Here is a 17291-nt window from a genome sequence, read left to right as displayed (position 1 = left end):
AGGGCAATGGAGAGGGTCCTCCAAGCTACCTAGAGTGGCTGTGTGGGACACAGCCAATCTGGGCCCAGCAGCCTAGTATAAGAAGAGCTCCGGGGCCAGAGGGAGTTCAGTTCCTTGCTGTAGGAGTGTGGATGGTTTGTGGCTGGCTGACAGAGCTACAGAACTCTGGACAGGGCAGTGCTGCCAGAAGCCGGGGAAAGTGAGAAGGAGCCCTGAGCTGGTTGCTGAGACTCCATTTGAAGAAGACCCTGAGATAAGGGTGAAGATGATGTGGGGCTGTGGGGAAGTGCCCCAGAGAATTAGAGAAGTCGTGCAACATAGTTAAAGAGACACAGCTGATGGCTGTGATCAACAGAGACCCTGGGCTGGGAACCGGAGTAGTGGGTGGGCCCGGGTTCCTCCCACCCCCCATTAGCCATGGGGGGAAGTGGCCTGGATGTTGAGGCATCCCAAAGGGGTACTGAACTATAGTGGCCCAGCTGGAGAGCTGTGATAGGAAGCCCCAAGAGGGCAAAGACATTGTCTCCAGGGTGGGAGCCCTGAGGCACTGCTCTATCCCAGAACAGGGACAATCTGAGAGAGTACAGGCATGCGCACTCAGCCAGGGGGGCGCTCATCATAGATTTTTCTCAGACCTTGTCTACACTACAAAATTAAGTCAACCTAAATTAGGTTGACGTACAGCCCACTGGAGTAATTACTGCAAATTTTTTTCATGTCCACTCTAGCTCCTTCTGTCGGCAGTAGGCATCCTCACCAGAAGTGGGACATTGTGAGGCACTGACAACTGGAGCCTCCCCACCCTGCGCAGGCTTACAGCAAGAACCCCATCCCTGTCCCAGGAGCGCTGCTGGGACTGAGAGCCCGGTGAGGAATTGGGTGGGGGAGAGAAGAGAGCCAAAGCCTGGGCAGCATCTGGGCTTGGGTTTTCCTTCCCCTCTGCCCCAAATCCCTCACCAGGAGGCAGCAGCTGGGCTTCAGTTGTCAACTCAGTGGTGCTCCGGGCTGTGAGCCCTTTGCAGGGCTGACAGCCAACAGGTGATGTAAGTAAGGCAGTGTCTACACAGACACTGTGTCGCCCTAACTGAATCAGCCTAAGAGCTATACTTCTTGCACAGATGGAGTTATTAGGTCGATGTAGTGAGCGACTTATATTGCTGGGAGCACCATTGTAGTGTAGACACTTACAGAGTTAGGTCGACATAAGGCAGCTTACGTCGACCTAACGCTGTAGTGTAGAACAAAACTCAGTGTGCAATTTTTCAGAAGTGATTAGATATAGAAACAGCTGGAAGTACTTCCCAGAGACCTATTCAGGGGTTCACCTCTGGGATCTGATGTGTTAGCCAGAAGAGGGGAAGTAAAACCATGGGTCCTCCTTGCAGGGACAGAGAGATCTGCATGTTCTTGGAGCTGCCCTGATGGTCAGGATGAGGGGAACAGCCTTCAAAACTTGACTGAAGCTATTAGGGAATGAAAATGTTGAGCTGCTCCCACTCATCCAGGCTTTATACTAAAACCAAACAACAAAATGGCTGTTGGTACTCAGGTAGTGGCAGGTGTCTCACAATTATGGTTATAGCCCCTTCCCTGCCCACCCCTTGTCCCACACAATGTATTCTGTATCTAACACAAACCAGCATTTAACTGTCGCAATATCAGATACTCGTTATTACCATTGGAAACCGGAAACAATTAGGAACACAATTCACCTGACAATTTGAGGTTAACATCACTAAAAATCTCAGCAGTGGTAACTGTCTGCCACTGTCTAAAGGTGGGCAAGACCACGCAGATGGGTCCCTTATCTGTTTTCCCTTTATTCCCCTTAAAACCTAAAACTTCTTGCTTAAACAACCCTTTCAGCGGACAGGGGGCTGCAGACGGGAGTTTGACAGAGGGAGGCTTACGATGGTTAGGAAGACCCGCAACACCTGTGCCAGCACTGCTTCTGTCTCCTCCACCTGCGCCTGTAGCCAGACAGAGCGCCTGAGCATGGATGCTTCTACCCAGATCCTGGTGTGGTTTTGCAGAGACTGTAACTTGCAATTTCCACTTACTGATATCCAGGCTGGGGGGACCATCCAATGTGAAAGGTGCCTGCTGGTGGAATCTCTCAGGCAGCAGGTGGGAGAGCTACAGGAGGAGGTGGCTAGGTTGAGGAGCATCCGAATCCATGAGCAATTCCTGGACAGTGTCCATGTGGAGACAGCTGAGGTAGCTGTCCTAGTACACAGGACTGCTGATACACCACTGGTGGAGGAGGAGATGGCTCAGGGTGGACACTGGCAGCTGGTTACTTCTGGCAGCAGGCAGTGCTCCACCCCTGCTCCGAACCCTCCTGCTGTGGTAATAGGTAACCGTTATGCTCTTCTTGATACAGGAAAGAAGGAATCACCCCCTACAGTAAAGGAGGAGAAGCCTCGTACCCCTAAGGCTGGGAGGTCTGCTGCCACCACTGCGAATAGGAAACGTAGGGTAGTGGTGGTCGGAGACTCTCTGCTGAGGGGGACGGAGGCGCCCATCTGTCGCCCTGACATTTCATCTCGGGAGATATGCTGCCTGCCGGGAGCCCGTATCCGAGACGTTACGGAGGCATTGTCGAGGATTATCCAGCCCTCTGACTACTACCCCATGCTACTCATCCATGTGGGCACAAATAATACTGCGTGGTGTGACACTGAGCGGATCAAGAGTGACTACAGGGCTCTGGGAGTATGGGTGAAGGAGTTTGGAGCGCAGGTGGTATTCTCTTCGATTCTTCCTGTCAAAGGTAGGGGCCCGGGCAGAGACAGATGCATCATGGAGGTGAATGCCTGGCTGCGAAGATGGTGTCACCAGGAGGGCTTTGGCTTCCTAGACCACGGGATGCTATTTGAGGAAGGACTGCTAGGCAGAGATGGTGTTCACCTTTCAAGGAGGGGAAAGACCCTATTTGGACACAGACTGGCTAACCTAGTGAGTGAGGGCTTTAAACTAGGTTCGACGGGGACAGGTGAGCAAAGCCCGCAGGTAAGTGGGGAACATGGAGACCTGGGAGATGGGTCGGAAACGAGAGGGAGTGTGGGCTATATTGGCAGAGAGAAAGGAGGGTCAGGACAAAACTGGGAGGAAAGATCAAACCAGTATCTTAGATGCCTATATACAAATGCGAGAAGTATGGGTAATAAGCAGGAAGAACTGGAAGTGCTAATAAATAAATACAACTATGACATTGTTGGCATCACTGAAACTTGGTGGGATAATACACATGATTGGAATGTTGGTGTGGATGGATACAGCTTGCTCAGGAAGGATAGACAGGGGAAAAAGGGAGGAGGTGTTGCCTTATATATTAAAAATGTACACACTTGGACTGAGGTAGAGATGAACATAGGAGATGGAAGTGTTGAGAGTCTCTGGGTTAGGCTAAAAGGGGTAAAAAACAAGGGTGATGTCATGCTAGGAGTCTACTACAGGCCACCTAACCAGGTGGAAGAGGTGGATGAGGCTTTTTTTAAACAACTAACAAAATCATCCAAAGCCCAAGATTTGGTGGTGATGGGGGACTTCAACTATCCGGATATATGTTGGGAAAATAACACAGCGGGGCACAGACTATCCAACAAATTCTTGGACTGCATTGCAGACAACTTTTTATTTCAGAAGGTTGAAAAAGCTACTAGGGGGGAAGCTGTTCTAGACTTGATTTTAACAAATAGGGAGGAACTCGTTGAGAATTTGAAAGTAGAAGGCAGCTTGGGTGAAAGTGATCATGAAATCATAGAGTTTGCAATTCTAAGGAAGGGTAGAAGGGAGAACAGCAAAATAGAGACAATGGATTTCAGGAAGGCAGATTTTGGTAAGCTCAGAGAGCTGATAGGTAAGGTCCCATGGGAATCAAGACTGAGGGGAAAAACAACTGAGGAGAGTTGGCAGTTTTTCAAAGGGACACTATTAAGGGCCCAAAAGCAAGCTATTCCGCTGGTTAGGAAAGATAGAAAATGTGGCAAAAGACCACCTTGGCTTAACCACGAGATCTTGCATGATCTAAAAAATAAAAAGGAGTCATATAAAAAATAGAAACTAGGACAGATTACAAAGGATGAATATAGGCAAACAACACAGGAATGCAGGGGCAAGATTAGAAAGGCAAAGGCACAAAATGAGCTCAAACTAGCTACAGAAATAAAGGGAAACAAGAAGACTTTTTATCAATACATTAGAAGCAAGAGGAAGACCAAAGACAGGGTAGGCCCACTGCTTAGTGAAGAGGGAGAAACAGTAACAGGAAACTTGGAAATGGCAGAGATGCTTAATGACTTCTTTGTTTCGGTCTTCACCGAGAAATCTGAAGGAATGCCTAACATAGTGAATGCTAATGGGAAGGGGGTAGGTTTAGCAGATAAAATAAAAAAAGAACAAGTTAAAAATCACTTAGAAAAGTTAGATGCCTGCAAGTCACCAGGGCCTGATGAAATGCATCCTAGAATACTCAAGGAGCTAATAGAGGAGGTATCTGAGCCTCTAGCTATTATCTTTGGAAAATCATGGGAGACGTGAGAGATTCCAGAAGACTGGAAAAGGGCAAATATAGTGCCCATCTATAAAAAGGGAAATAAAAACAACCCAGGAAACTACAGACCAGTTAGTTTAACTTCTGTGCCAGGGAAGATAATGGAGCAAGTAATTAAGGAAATCATCTGCAAACACTTGGAAGGTGGTAAGGTGATAGGGAACAGCCAGCATGGATTTGTAAAGAACAAATCATGTCAAACCAATCTGATAGCTTTCTTCGATAGGATAACGAGTCTTGTGGATAAGGGAGAAGCTGTGGATGTGGTATACCTAGACTTTAGTAAGGCATTTGATACCGTCTCGCATGATATTCTTATCGATAAACTAGGCAAGTACAATTTAGATGGGGCTACTATAAGGTGGGTGCATAACTGGCTGGATAACCGTACTCAGAGAGTTGTTATTAATGGTTCCCAATCCTGCTGGAAAGGCATAACGAGTGGGGTTCCGCAGGGGTCTGTTTTGGGACCGGCTCTGTTCAATATCTTCATTAACGACTTAGATATTGGCATAGAAAGTACGCTTATTAAGTTTGCGGATGATACCAAACTGGGAGGGATTGCAACTGCTTTGGAGGACAGGGTCATAATTCAAAATGATCTGGACAAATTGGAGAAATGGTCTGACTTAAACAGGATGAAGTTTAACAAAGACAAATGCAAAGTGCTCCACTTAGGAAGAAAAAATCAGTTTCACACATACAGAATGGGAAGAGACTGTCTAGGAAGGAGTATGGCAGAAAGGGATCTAGGGGTTATAGTGGACCACAAGCTAACTATGAGTCAACAGTGTGATGCTGTTGCAAAAAAAGCAAACATGATTCTGGGATGTATTAACAGGTGTGTTGTGAGCAAGACACGAGAAGTCATTCTTCCGCTCTACTCTGCTCTGGTTAGGCCTCAGCTGGAGTATTGTGTCCAGTTCTGGGCACCGCATTTCAAGAAAGCTGTGGAGAAATTGGAAAGGGTCCAGAGAAGAGCAACAAGAATGATTAAAGGTCTTGAGAACATGACCTATGAAGGAAGGCTGAAAGCATTGGGTTTGTTTAGTTTGGAAAAGAGAAGACTGAGAGGGGACATGATAGCAGTTTTCAGGTATCTAAAAGGGTGTCATAAGGAGGAGGGAGAAAACTTGTTCACCTTAGCCTCTAAGGATAGAACAAGAAACAAGGGGCTTAAACTGCAGCAAGGGAGGTCTAGGTTGGACATTAGGAAAAAGTTCCTAACTGTCACGGTGGTTAAACACTGGAATAAATTGCCTAGGGAGGTTGTGAAATCTCCATCTCTGGAGATATTTAAGAGTAGGTTAGATAAATGTCTATCAGGGATGGTCTAGACAGTATTTGGTCCTGCCATGCGGGCAGGGGACTGGACTCGATGACCTCTCGAGGTCCCTTCCAGTCCTAGAATCTATGAATCTATGAATCCTTGCCTGGATCTAACAGAGTCATCTTCTCATGTTGGCATTCTGTGTAGCCATAAGGTACATGGTGGACATGTTTCTACTTATATAATTGACAGTGAAAATGACTTTATACTTACTAGATGACTTTGCCATTTATCAGCATATTTGGTGCTGGGGCTTGATTCCCTGTTAGTTACTTCAGTTTTACCCTAGGGTAACTCCATTGAAGGAAGTGGAGTTACTTTAGTGTAAAACTGGAATAACTAACTCACACCCATGTGAGCCTCTGTCTGCGTGGAGTGGTGGCTGGGCCACAGACAGAGATTGACCTTTCTAACACTGTGGGTAACAGAAGGGGGTCTTTTAGCTCAGGCAGTAGAGGTTCATGCTTTAAGATTATGGTGTCTCAGCTTCTATCCCCACAGCTGACAACCCAGTCAGAGGCTCAGTGTTACAGTCGGGTCTTGTATCTCCAAAGACACCCATGTTGCAAACTCTTTCTTTCTCCAAGTTCCTCTACTTGCTAGCTTGAATGATAGTGATCAGGTGATTCAGCTATTATGAAAACATGTATTAATGAATCCTTAATGAATTAATTAACTTTTGCTCCCCATTTCTGCTGTGATTCACTTCACATATTTAATATCCATTAAGGGTAAAATTCTGGTCTGATTGAAGCCAGTGGGAGCTTTGCCATTGACTCCAGAGAAATCAGGAAGCTTCAATATATAAAGTTGTTTCACTGGTGCTTTTTTTTTTTTTTTTTTTTAATAATGGAAAAGAACAATTCAGCCACACTGGTGGTGGCTTGATATTTATTCCTCCTTGCCTTTCTGCAAAACTGTCGAACAGGTAAAATGTTCTGGCTTCTTACTAAGTGTAAAACTTTTCACATGCCTCTAAGAGACCACAGAGCATGTGAACGGTTGCATTCTGGGAGCTGTATCTCTCAACTGTCCTGCTTTCAATGCTCAGATGTTATCCTCGCCAGCATGTTTGCTCAGGGCTGTTTTGTTTTTCCAAATGGACTCCGGGTAATTCCACAGGCAAATATGTGGATTATGTGGTAAATAACTTTGCCTGCTATACGAGGCCCAAGACTGAGAGAGGTCAGGTAATGTAGTATGATGATGCATAAACCCTATTCATTAAACACTGAAAACAACATCTGTTTTCTTTAATGCTGTGAAGGTTTCACTTTATTAGATGTTGGTTGGTTAATGATTATAAAGTAATGGGCCATTATTAAGCAGGTGCTTCTCTATAGTACCAAAAAAAAAAAAATTCTCTGGAGCCAATGGGAAAACAGCATTGTACAGCAAAGAGCACTGCATACAAACTATTCAAGAACTGCCGGAGGGGTAGTTCCTATGCTCTGCAACACTAACAGTCTTTGCCCCAGAGGCTTTCTCTATTCAGATTCTACTAAAATCAATTCAAGCCCAGGACAGTTTCACTGGAATGGTGCCAGGGTACTGACCATCAACATTTTAGCACTAGGGAGAGTCCCATCTGGCAGCATGGGAAAGCCAAGTAAAAAAGTTGCTGTGTTTGAACCAGCACGCTGAAAAAGAATGTGCTGTTGGGGGGCAGCTGTGTGTCACTGCACTTAAGACTACAGCGTCTGAGCATTTGGAAGCAAATGCTGAAGGATGGATTGCATCCTTTTTTAGCTGTCGTACATGTCTTGGGGCTGTTGGATATGGTTGTTAGAAGTAAGTTTTTGCCCATGAGCTGCTGTTTTGGGGAATAAAATGCATCTTCCCAAATAGCAGGGAGGGCAGTTATATTTATCTGGATGTGTTCCACAGTGCTATGTGATCACTGTAGACAATGAATGGTACTTTTCTCCTTGGCTGACATCAAATAGCCTATTTTACATGAGTGCTTTTCCAGCACCCATGGAAATTATATAACAGGGGGCAGATACAAGTCTCAATTAAACTGGTGTAAATGCAAAGTAACTCCACAGGGAGTTTGGTCCTGGCTGTCTGACATGACTACTAACAGATTCATGAAATGGGCTCTTCCAACTGTTATTTGTACTAAAAGCAGCTTCCTTAGCTCTCTGTTCTCCAACCCAGCTCACGCACTCCCACCAATGTGTTGTAGAGGATAGCGATTGGAAATATGGTGGCCTTGAGGAGATTACTCACCCTCCCGCATGGCTGCCGATGGCATGAATAGCCCATGAAGGGAGAGGAAGGCGGTGCATGGGCCACAGACTGGCCTGTGGTTAATGTAACATGTATTGCTTTGCTGAATATTTAATATGGAATATTGTGGCTGTACTTAATTTCTGTAGGCTTTGCATTTATGTAAGAGCTCACTGGGAGAAAAGGGGAGAGGAAGTCTAAGAGGGAAGCTGTTGAGAGCAGGAAATGCTACTGCCTATCTGTGTAAAATCTGCAGCTAATCTTAGTAAAGTCTGAAAACAGACCTCTCCATCTGAGACCTCATTATTTCCATTAACTCAGCTTGTGCTAGTGTATTCTCCCCTTGATGCACAAACTCAACTCCCATTGGCATTAATGGGATCATAGAAGTTAGAGATGGAAAAGGCCTATTAGATCATCCACTCCATCTTACTGCCAATGCAGGACAAATTATTGCATTACTCATGTTCATTCAGGGAAATAGTGGACCCAGAGGGTTCAAACTTGCCTTTTTCAAAGATAGTACACATCTCATCATTATCTGGAAAACCAGACATTGTTCATGTAATGTTTCTGAGATTTAAGAGCAGCGGCTGATTTTCCAAGAGAATTGAGTATAGAGAATATAAATAACCCAGTGCCTAAATAAGAGCAGAGCAAACATTATAGACAGAAGGTGGGTCCTTTTGAAGGATAAGCATAGCTGTTAGAATGCTAAGGAGGGTTACATGGGGATCCATGAAAGGATATTGGGCACCTGAAAAAACATGCTGTTGCTAGATAAATACCATTTGAGAGCTGTATATATCTGGCCCTGAACACATATTTTAAGTGTTGTCATGTTGTAACAGAGTGTCAGAGACTGGGATGTGGGCGGTTGTGCCTAGTGCTTGGAGCACGAGTCAGGTCTAGTGGTTAGAGTAGGAGTCGGTCGCCAGGAGTAGGAGCCCAGAGTCAGAGCTAGAGTCAGGGGCCAGATGCCAGAGCCGAGGATCAGAGCTGGAGTTAGAAGTCAAGACTCAGAGCAGGGTTAGTTGGAGTAAAGCAAAGCGGGGCAAAGACGAGAGCAGTGCTGAGAACAAGCAGACGCAGGAGCCATTTGAGCATCCAGCACCCTGCTGCTGCTGCTGGCCTTAAGAACAGATCGAGGCTGATCCCCTCAGCAATTTCAGTGGCTGGGCCAATCAGGCGGCTCAATTGGGGCCCAGCTGTGCTAGCTAGACTGCCTGGGGATTAAGCTAGCAGATAAGCAGGCTAGCTGCAGATGCTTACTTGTGACACAGAGCTAGCTGTTTCCTTGGCCCTCTCTGGTCTTTCTGAGTGCACACCCTCATAGGGTGGCCACTCACTCATTCCCTGAATACTGGACTGAATTTCTGGGAATGGTGTCGACCTGCCCCCGCCAGCATGCCCTGGCACACAGGCACCAGCTTCTAATTTTCCTCGGAGGTGCTCAATCCCTGCTCAGCCCCCGACCCTGTCCACACTCCACACCTTCCCCCAAGGCCCTGCCCCGCCTCTTCCCGCCTCCACCCCTGCCCCACCTTTTCCCTGCCTCTTTCCACCTCCTCCCCAGAGCACGCCCCATTCTGGCTCCTCCCCTTCCCTCCCAGTACCTCCTGAATGCCACGGAACAGCTGATCTGCGGTGTGCAGGAGGCGCTGGGAGGGAGGGAGAGGAGTTGATCTGCGGGGCCACTGGCAGGTGGGAGTGGGGGGGGAAGGAGGGGAGCTTGGCTGCCGGTGGGTGCTAAGCACCTGCTAAGTTTTCTCTGTTGGTGCTCCATCCCTGGAGCACCCATGGAGACGGCACCTATGCCCTTGCATGCATGGTGTGTGTGTGGCCATGCCACACAGGAGTCACCATTTTGAGGAGCACGCTGCCTTGCCATTGTCGGCGTGACCTCACACATATGGTGTGTGTGAGGTTATGCCAGCAGAGGTGGAATAATGCTTTCTTCAAAATGGCATCCCCCGTCCGATACTGGACAGAAGCACCTCGGGTTTCATCTCAGTACTGGGAGGGGGACAAACCAGCCAAAAAGAGGCCTGTCATGTTCAAAGCTGGAGAAATGGCCTCCCTATGCTCTTCAGTGTCAGGCTTCCTGCCTTTCTCTCTCGTGGGGTGGAATTCTACTATTCTTCCTTTCTTAGACCTGGCCCTATGTTACAGGATCCTGTGTATCAACTGTTCTTACCCAACGGTTCTGACTGGCTTTGATGCCTGCAGTTCTGTGACAAGTGGTATATACAGTGATCAGACTACCCTCTTAAATCAAATTATTCTTCAATTTCAATAGTAGGAACAAACCATACCATAAGAAAAAAAGGATTTTTAAAAAATAAACAGTTTACACGCATGTATATCTTACATCTAAAGCCTTACCACCGTGAAATGATCTGGCAGGCAGACCTAGCTTCTTCAGACACACCAGCAAGTGCCAGTCTTAGGCCTGGTCAAACCTGGGGGGGGGGGGGGAATCGATCTAAGCTACGCAACTTTAGTTATGTGAATAACATAGCTGAAGTCGACATTCTTAAATCTACTTATCACGGTGTCTTCACTGTGGTAAGTCAACGGCTGATGCTCTCCCGTTGACTCTGCCAGCGCCTCTCACCCTGGTGGATTACCAGAGTCATGGGAGAGCGCTCTGCGGTCAATTTATCGCGTCTACACTAGACACAATAAATCGACCCTCGCTGGATAGATCGCTGCCCGTCGATCCAGCGGGTAATGTAGACAAGCCCTCAGTCTGAACAACTGACCAACAATACTACTCCACTTCTGGAAAGAGAGTCTCTTTTTATCTTTCGGGGACCTTTTGCTTTTCTCTGTTTCTGGGCTTTTAGCCTGCTTGTCAAAAACTGGTTTGAACTTGGCTGAATCAGGAGGTAGAATCTTCACAGCTAATAGCTTGGGTTTTGTCTCTGAATGGCCCTTGAGTGTTTACTATGGTGGCTTATCTCAAATCTTTCTTTGATCTTCCTGCTTGTTTTCCTTACAGCCCACTATTCACCTAAACCAACATATTCATACAGTAAGCATCCCAATAAGCAGGCCACATACAATATTCATGAATTATTACAGCCCCACTTCCATCACATCTTGATAAAAAATGGTCCTGAAAAATAAAGTTGCCAACCTCTGCCATATGATTCTAGCTCCCCACTCAGAGAAGTTTGTCCTTCTCATTGATCCACCATATTCTCTTCCTGTTTAACAAGATTTGTAACAAGAGGGGTTAGCAATACTTCTGCTTCCTGAGCTACAGTTATTTATAGTTTTGGAGTGGTTGGGATGTTTGTTTAAAGTCTGCTGGAGAGCTGTTGTTTTTTTCTGGTAGGTGGCTTCATAAATCTGTGACTGAACAGGAATAGAGGCTGGGGAGCAACTGTGCTGCTTCATGCATCATGACCAAGTGTGTATGGGAGTACTCTCTGGACCAGCTGCTCCATCCATCTGCAGCTGGGTCTAGGTACAGTGATCTACGGTCAAGATCTGTACTGGGAGTATTTTTATAGCTGTTTTATAGCAGCTGGTGTGAATGGCAGTAGAAAAATGAACTATCAACTTCCCAACCATCAGGAACAAGCTAAGAAAGAAAAATAAACACAAAAATGAGCACTTTTTTGTTCGTATGATAGAGAAATCAGTTGCAACATTGTAGTTGAGCATCTCTCAGTATGTCCACTACAAACCTGTGTTGTTAACTCCACTGAAAAATTGCTTCATGCCAAAACTTGGCTTAAAATATGGTTAGAAACACTTGAGTATAAATAAATTAATAGTTTTAGAATGCTTTTAGACCCTCTTACAACTGAATAACTATTTGCACATGAAATTTACTATTGATTTGTCTATTGTTTAACTATTTTGGGGAAAATGTAAATAATCTAATTAATTTGCTTTTAAAGCCAGTTACAGTGGAATTGATATGGGGATACAGAGAGTGTATCTCTAGGACAGGTGAAATCCAGCCTATATTAGTAGAGATCTAAAATTCTTCGAGTGGCATAAGGGCCACAGCCTGCCAGGTGCCTAGCACTTTAACAGAGCTAGTTGAAAGTTTTCTGTAATCAACAAAAACAAAGCAAGGGGGAAAAAAGGGAATTAAAATTTATTTCCCCCTCCCCCCGCTGTTTTTCAAGCAGTTCTATCACTTACTTCTTGATTTCAGTAGGAATACTTCTTAGAAGGCACTCACAAGCTAGAAGAATGGTGCCCTAGATGAGCTTGAGGCCCAGTTCCTAGTGGATGAATGGTAAGCTACAATCACAACTCTGTAATCACACCCACCATCACGGTGTCTCAGACCCTATTTAGAGTTTCACCATAGAGAACAGAATGAGTGGCAAAGAAGTTAAAGGTTATGGGACTATCCAGGTTTTCCCAGGAATGATCTATTATAACCCGTGTCTCAGCTCCTTGGTACATTCCACAGCTAAATACAGGAAGGGATGAGATGTGTTGCCAGCCTTTGACTACAAGGTCGTTATCCTACACCATTCTCCTTCAAACTGCACACACTGAAGATGATACACTATCAGTGTCCCCAGTCTGTTTCCCAGGAAGAAAACACAAGCATTCCCAGCTAGTGCACTTAGTTGATGTTTGTTTGCCTAGTGGTGTTGCTGCCTTTCTTTGTTATGGATGAAAGTGTAGTGTGTGTAAACAGGGAATCAATAGAGTTCTCACTGCCACCCACACCTGCTCTTTGTGAACATGGGCACCCTAACACACGGCAGGGCCGGCGCAACCCATTAGGCGACCTAGGCGGTCGCCTAGGGTGCTGCGATTTGGGGGGCGGCGACCGCAGCGGTATTTCCGTGGCGGGGCCTTCTGCCACCTCTGTGGGGGGCGGCATTTCGGGGTGGGACCTTCCGCGGCGGAAAAGCTGGCGGCGCTCTTGACACACGGTGCTTATCTTGGACAATATTTGTGGAAAACCTTTGTTAAAAATATTGGGAAGACATCACTGCTTTTCAGCCTCCCTCATAAAATTTCCCTGGATCTTCCTTGGAAGAGGTGCCATACTAGTAATGGCCTTGCTGAAGTCAGTGGGATTGTGCATAGGTGTTAGTCTGGCCTTCCAGAACTTTTGCAAAATTGAGGTTTGTGCCAGTCTGGGCTGTTGATTAAACTCATTTTAAACAATATCTTTTAAAAGAATGTTACACTCCAATAAAGCAAAATATATACCTACCTCTACATGTCATCCAGAAAATGCATTTGTTACTGTCTTTGTTTTCAAGTCAATAGATTAATTTTAATACATTTAAGTTTTCTGGCTTTTATGGGTTGCATTTCTGGCACTACTTGGACATGATTTTAGTAGTCAGACGTTTAAAACTGAGCTGTTGGCATGAGTCAAAGGATGTCACGCTGAAAACAAAATGGAACGATACAAACTCATTAGTGGTATATTGCAACAATACCTAGGAAAAGACATCCAAAGCAATGCTTTTCAAATTGGATAGATGGTGAATTTAGAAACATTCTTAGGTTGCAAATCTGGTTGTTCTTGAGAATTCAGGCCGAGTCCTGAGTGGATCTAAATGAATGCAACTCCTGTGAAGTCAATGGAGCTGAGTCCATTTACACCAGCTGATGATCTGGCCTTTTGTGGTTAGAATGTTTAAATTGCTAGACCACTTTATTATTATTAATAAAAATATCAAGGAGGGGGAGAACATAGTTGCAACCTACACAGCATCCCCACAGGCATTGCTAAGAAAAGGGTGAGATAGAAATTATACCCAAGAATTCAGAATGATTATTACCCATTTCAACATGAAAGCAAGTGAAGAGCATTCCTGGGGTGTAAAATAGTGTGAGCTGATAAAATCAGCTGTTCTTTCATCACCATGCACAGCTTAGAGCTAAAGAACTAGAAAATGCTACTGTATATTCTATGGGAAAACAGGTCTCTTTAGTGTTTCCCAGTCATAGTGACAGTCTGTCTTCCCCTAGCTTGGTGCAGAGGGTCAATTTAAATCCTCTAAAGTGCCAAGAGCTCCATCTGCTCTTCCATCTGAAATGGGAATATTTTTGCTCTTTTTTTATTTTTTAAAACAACTTGATTTGGGCTTTTGGTGTTTGTGTTGCAGCAAACAGCCCAGATGCCAATAATGAAGAAAATGTATTAAGTGATAAGGGAAAACACAGAGAATTTAAAATGAACGAGGTAGGAAAATGTTAAATGGAAAATGGGAGCTGATTGCAATATCCAACCCAGGTGTGGTTGAGAATTAAAGTGCTTGCCTGAGAGATTCTAACAGATATATCCCATAATCCTACACATCTGGGAAAGTGTTGGTCAAGACAGTCCTGGAAGCTATGCCAAAAACACCTTAAAGATATTCCACGCAAAGATCCAGCCTGCTATATACTACAGCTGCTGTTTATTAGTGATGCTCATATTTTATGTATGCTAGCACATAGGAATTCTCTTACAACACTCTGTGTGTGTGTGTGTGTGTTTCCATTTCCACTGCTTGTGTACTCTGCTGACATGCAGTTTGCTGCATTATTCCACGATTTGCAATCACATAACTATATCTTCTTTAGCTGGGGTATAGATAAACGTATCTTTAAAAGAGAATGCTTTAGTTTCCTTTAAAAAAGTAGAAAAATAGACCTGACACCAGTTTTCCTTGGGAAAAGAGAAACAACAATATAAGCTGCACAAAGCTCTTTCACTTCTCTATTCAAACTTTGTCTTTACTAGTAATTTTGACCTCGTCGTACTACAACTGACTTGAAAAGTCAGTGTTTTGAGTTTGTGGAAAAACCATACCAGCTATGCCAACACATGAACCAGAGTCTCTTGTGCAAAAAGATCTCCTCACTATTTATATTTCTCTGTATGAGAAGATTGTGGCCAAGGAACAATTGGTCAAATGTTCAAAATCACCTAAATGCCATTTTCATAAGTGACTTAGGACAAGATTTTTAAAAGGCTTGTAGGTGCTTAGTTCAAGTGTCTAACCAGCTTCTTAGACACTTGGGAGCCAGAAGGTATGTCTACACTGCAATCACAAGTGTGGTTGCTTCTTGGGCAGGCATACCATCTCTAATTTAGCATTAAAAATAGAAGTGAAGACATGGGGCACAGGCTTCAGTCTAGGCTAGCATTGAAAAGGCATATGCAGGGGGACCAGGTGGACTTGTACAGCCCACGCTGAAGCCTGTATTGCCCTGTCTTCACTGCTATTTTTAGCCATGCTAGGTAGATTAAAGCTACAAGGGGTATGCCTCCCATAGTCTGCAGTGTAGACAACATATCCTAAATCTCTTTCAAAGTCATCAGGACTTAGATTCCATTTGAAAATTTTACCCCTTATCTAATTTAAGTTTTGAATCTTTTTTTCTTTCTTTTCTTTCCAGCCCACCTTCCAAAGGAGAAGATGCAACTCCCAGATGTCGGAGACTTGTAAGCAATCTTTGCCTTGGAAATGATTGTCTTTTTTCTTTGAGTTTTTAACTTTGCTCTCAACACCAGGTGTCACTGTAGTGACAGAAAACCTTACAAATTCAGGAGAATTGGTCAGCAAAGCAAAATTCACAAAATTAAAAGAATTCCAGACACAAGGTGGCAATGGCAGCAGTTACACATATGATTCTCCATAAAACAGTGTACATTGTGTAAGCAAAAGACTTTGGACGCAAAAGTACCATTCTTCTGCTGGAGATAATAAAGCTTAATCTAGACTATATTATTATTATTTTATTATTTTATTACATACAGTGGTTTAACTCATAAATTTCTATATTTAGTAATTGGCTATAATATACATAACATATTAATATACTATAGCAAACTGTAAGTTATATAAGCTTAAATACCTCAATTGATAAAGATCAAAATGTCAAAGTTTAAATAAAAAATGAATTTGCCATGAGACACAAATGTCACTTGTCCCTGCAATCTGCATGTCATTAACCAAACTCTCTGCTCCAGGTTGTAGAGAGGAAGACTGCGTTATAGTACTGTGGTCAGACCTTGACATTTAAAGGATCAGAAGCTTAAATTTATATGTAAAATAAACTCAGCAAGAGGTTTCCCGTACATTCTGAATGGCTATACCAGGGCCAAGTGCAAAGTTGAGTTTTATCAAAACTTCACATTTTTTTCTGACAAGCTCTGGAAGTTTTAACAAAAAGTGGGGAGAAATGTCAATTTTTTTCACTAAATTTGGTTTCTGTTTTTGACCACTTTTATAGCTGTTTGAAAAAATGTTTAAAAATTCAAAAAAGAAGAAAAAAAAATTCACAGAAAATTATTTCCATTTTTTGAGCAGGTCTAGAAATAGCAATAAAGGAGTCACAGAAAAGCCCTTTGTTTGTCTTCTCAGCTCTGGCAGTTCTGTTGACTGAAGGGAAATAAAAGTACTATAAAACATTTTCATGCAAAGCTCAAGAGTTAAATTGATTATAGATTCATAGATTCAAAGATTCTAGGACTGGAAGGGACCTCGAGAGGTCATCGAGTCCAGTCCCCTGCCCGCATGGCAGGACCAAATACTGTCTAGACCATCCCTGATAGACATTTATCTAACCTACTCTTAAATATCTCCAGAGATGGAGATTCCACAACCTCCCTAGGCAATTTATTCCAGTGTTTAACCACTCTGACAGGAACTTTTTCCTAATGTCCAACCTAGACCTCCCTTGCTGCAGTTTAAGCCCCTTGCTTCTTGTTCTATCCTTAGAGGCTAAGGTGAACAAGTTTTCTCCCTCCTCCTTATGACACCCTTTTAGCTACCTGAAAACTGCTATCATGTCCCCTCTCAGTCTTCTCTTTTCCAAACTAAACAAACCCAATGCTTTCAGCCTTCCTTCATAGGTCATGTTCTCAAGACCTTTAATCATTCTTGTTGCTCTTCTCTGGACCCTTTCCAATTTCTCCACATCTTTCTTGAAATGCGGTGCCCAGAACTGGACACAATACTCCAGCCGAGGCCTAACCAGAGCAGAGTAGAGCAGAAGAATGACTTCTCGTGTCTTGCTCACAACACACCTGTTAATACATCCCAGAATCATGTTTGCTTTTTTTGCAACAGCATCACACTGATTAGGTTAGGTATTGTTAATATCTGCTTTTAAAAATATTATTTGGTGTTTTCATGGAACTGGGGAAACATGAAACAAACAAAAATAAGAGATACACTTAAA

The sequence above is a fragment of the Emys orbicularis genome, chromosome 3 (genome assembly GCF_028017835.1).
Source record: "Emys orbicularis isolate rEmyOrb1 chromosome 3, rEmyOrb1.hap1, whole genome shotgun sequence".
Classification (NCBI taxonomy): Eukaryota; Metazoa; Chordata; order Testudines; family Emydidae; genus Emys; species Emys orbicularis.
This window is presented reverse-complemented; position numbering follows the sequence as displayed.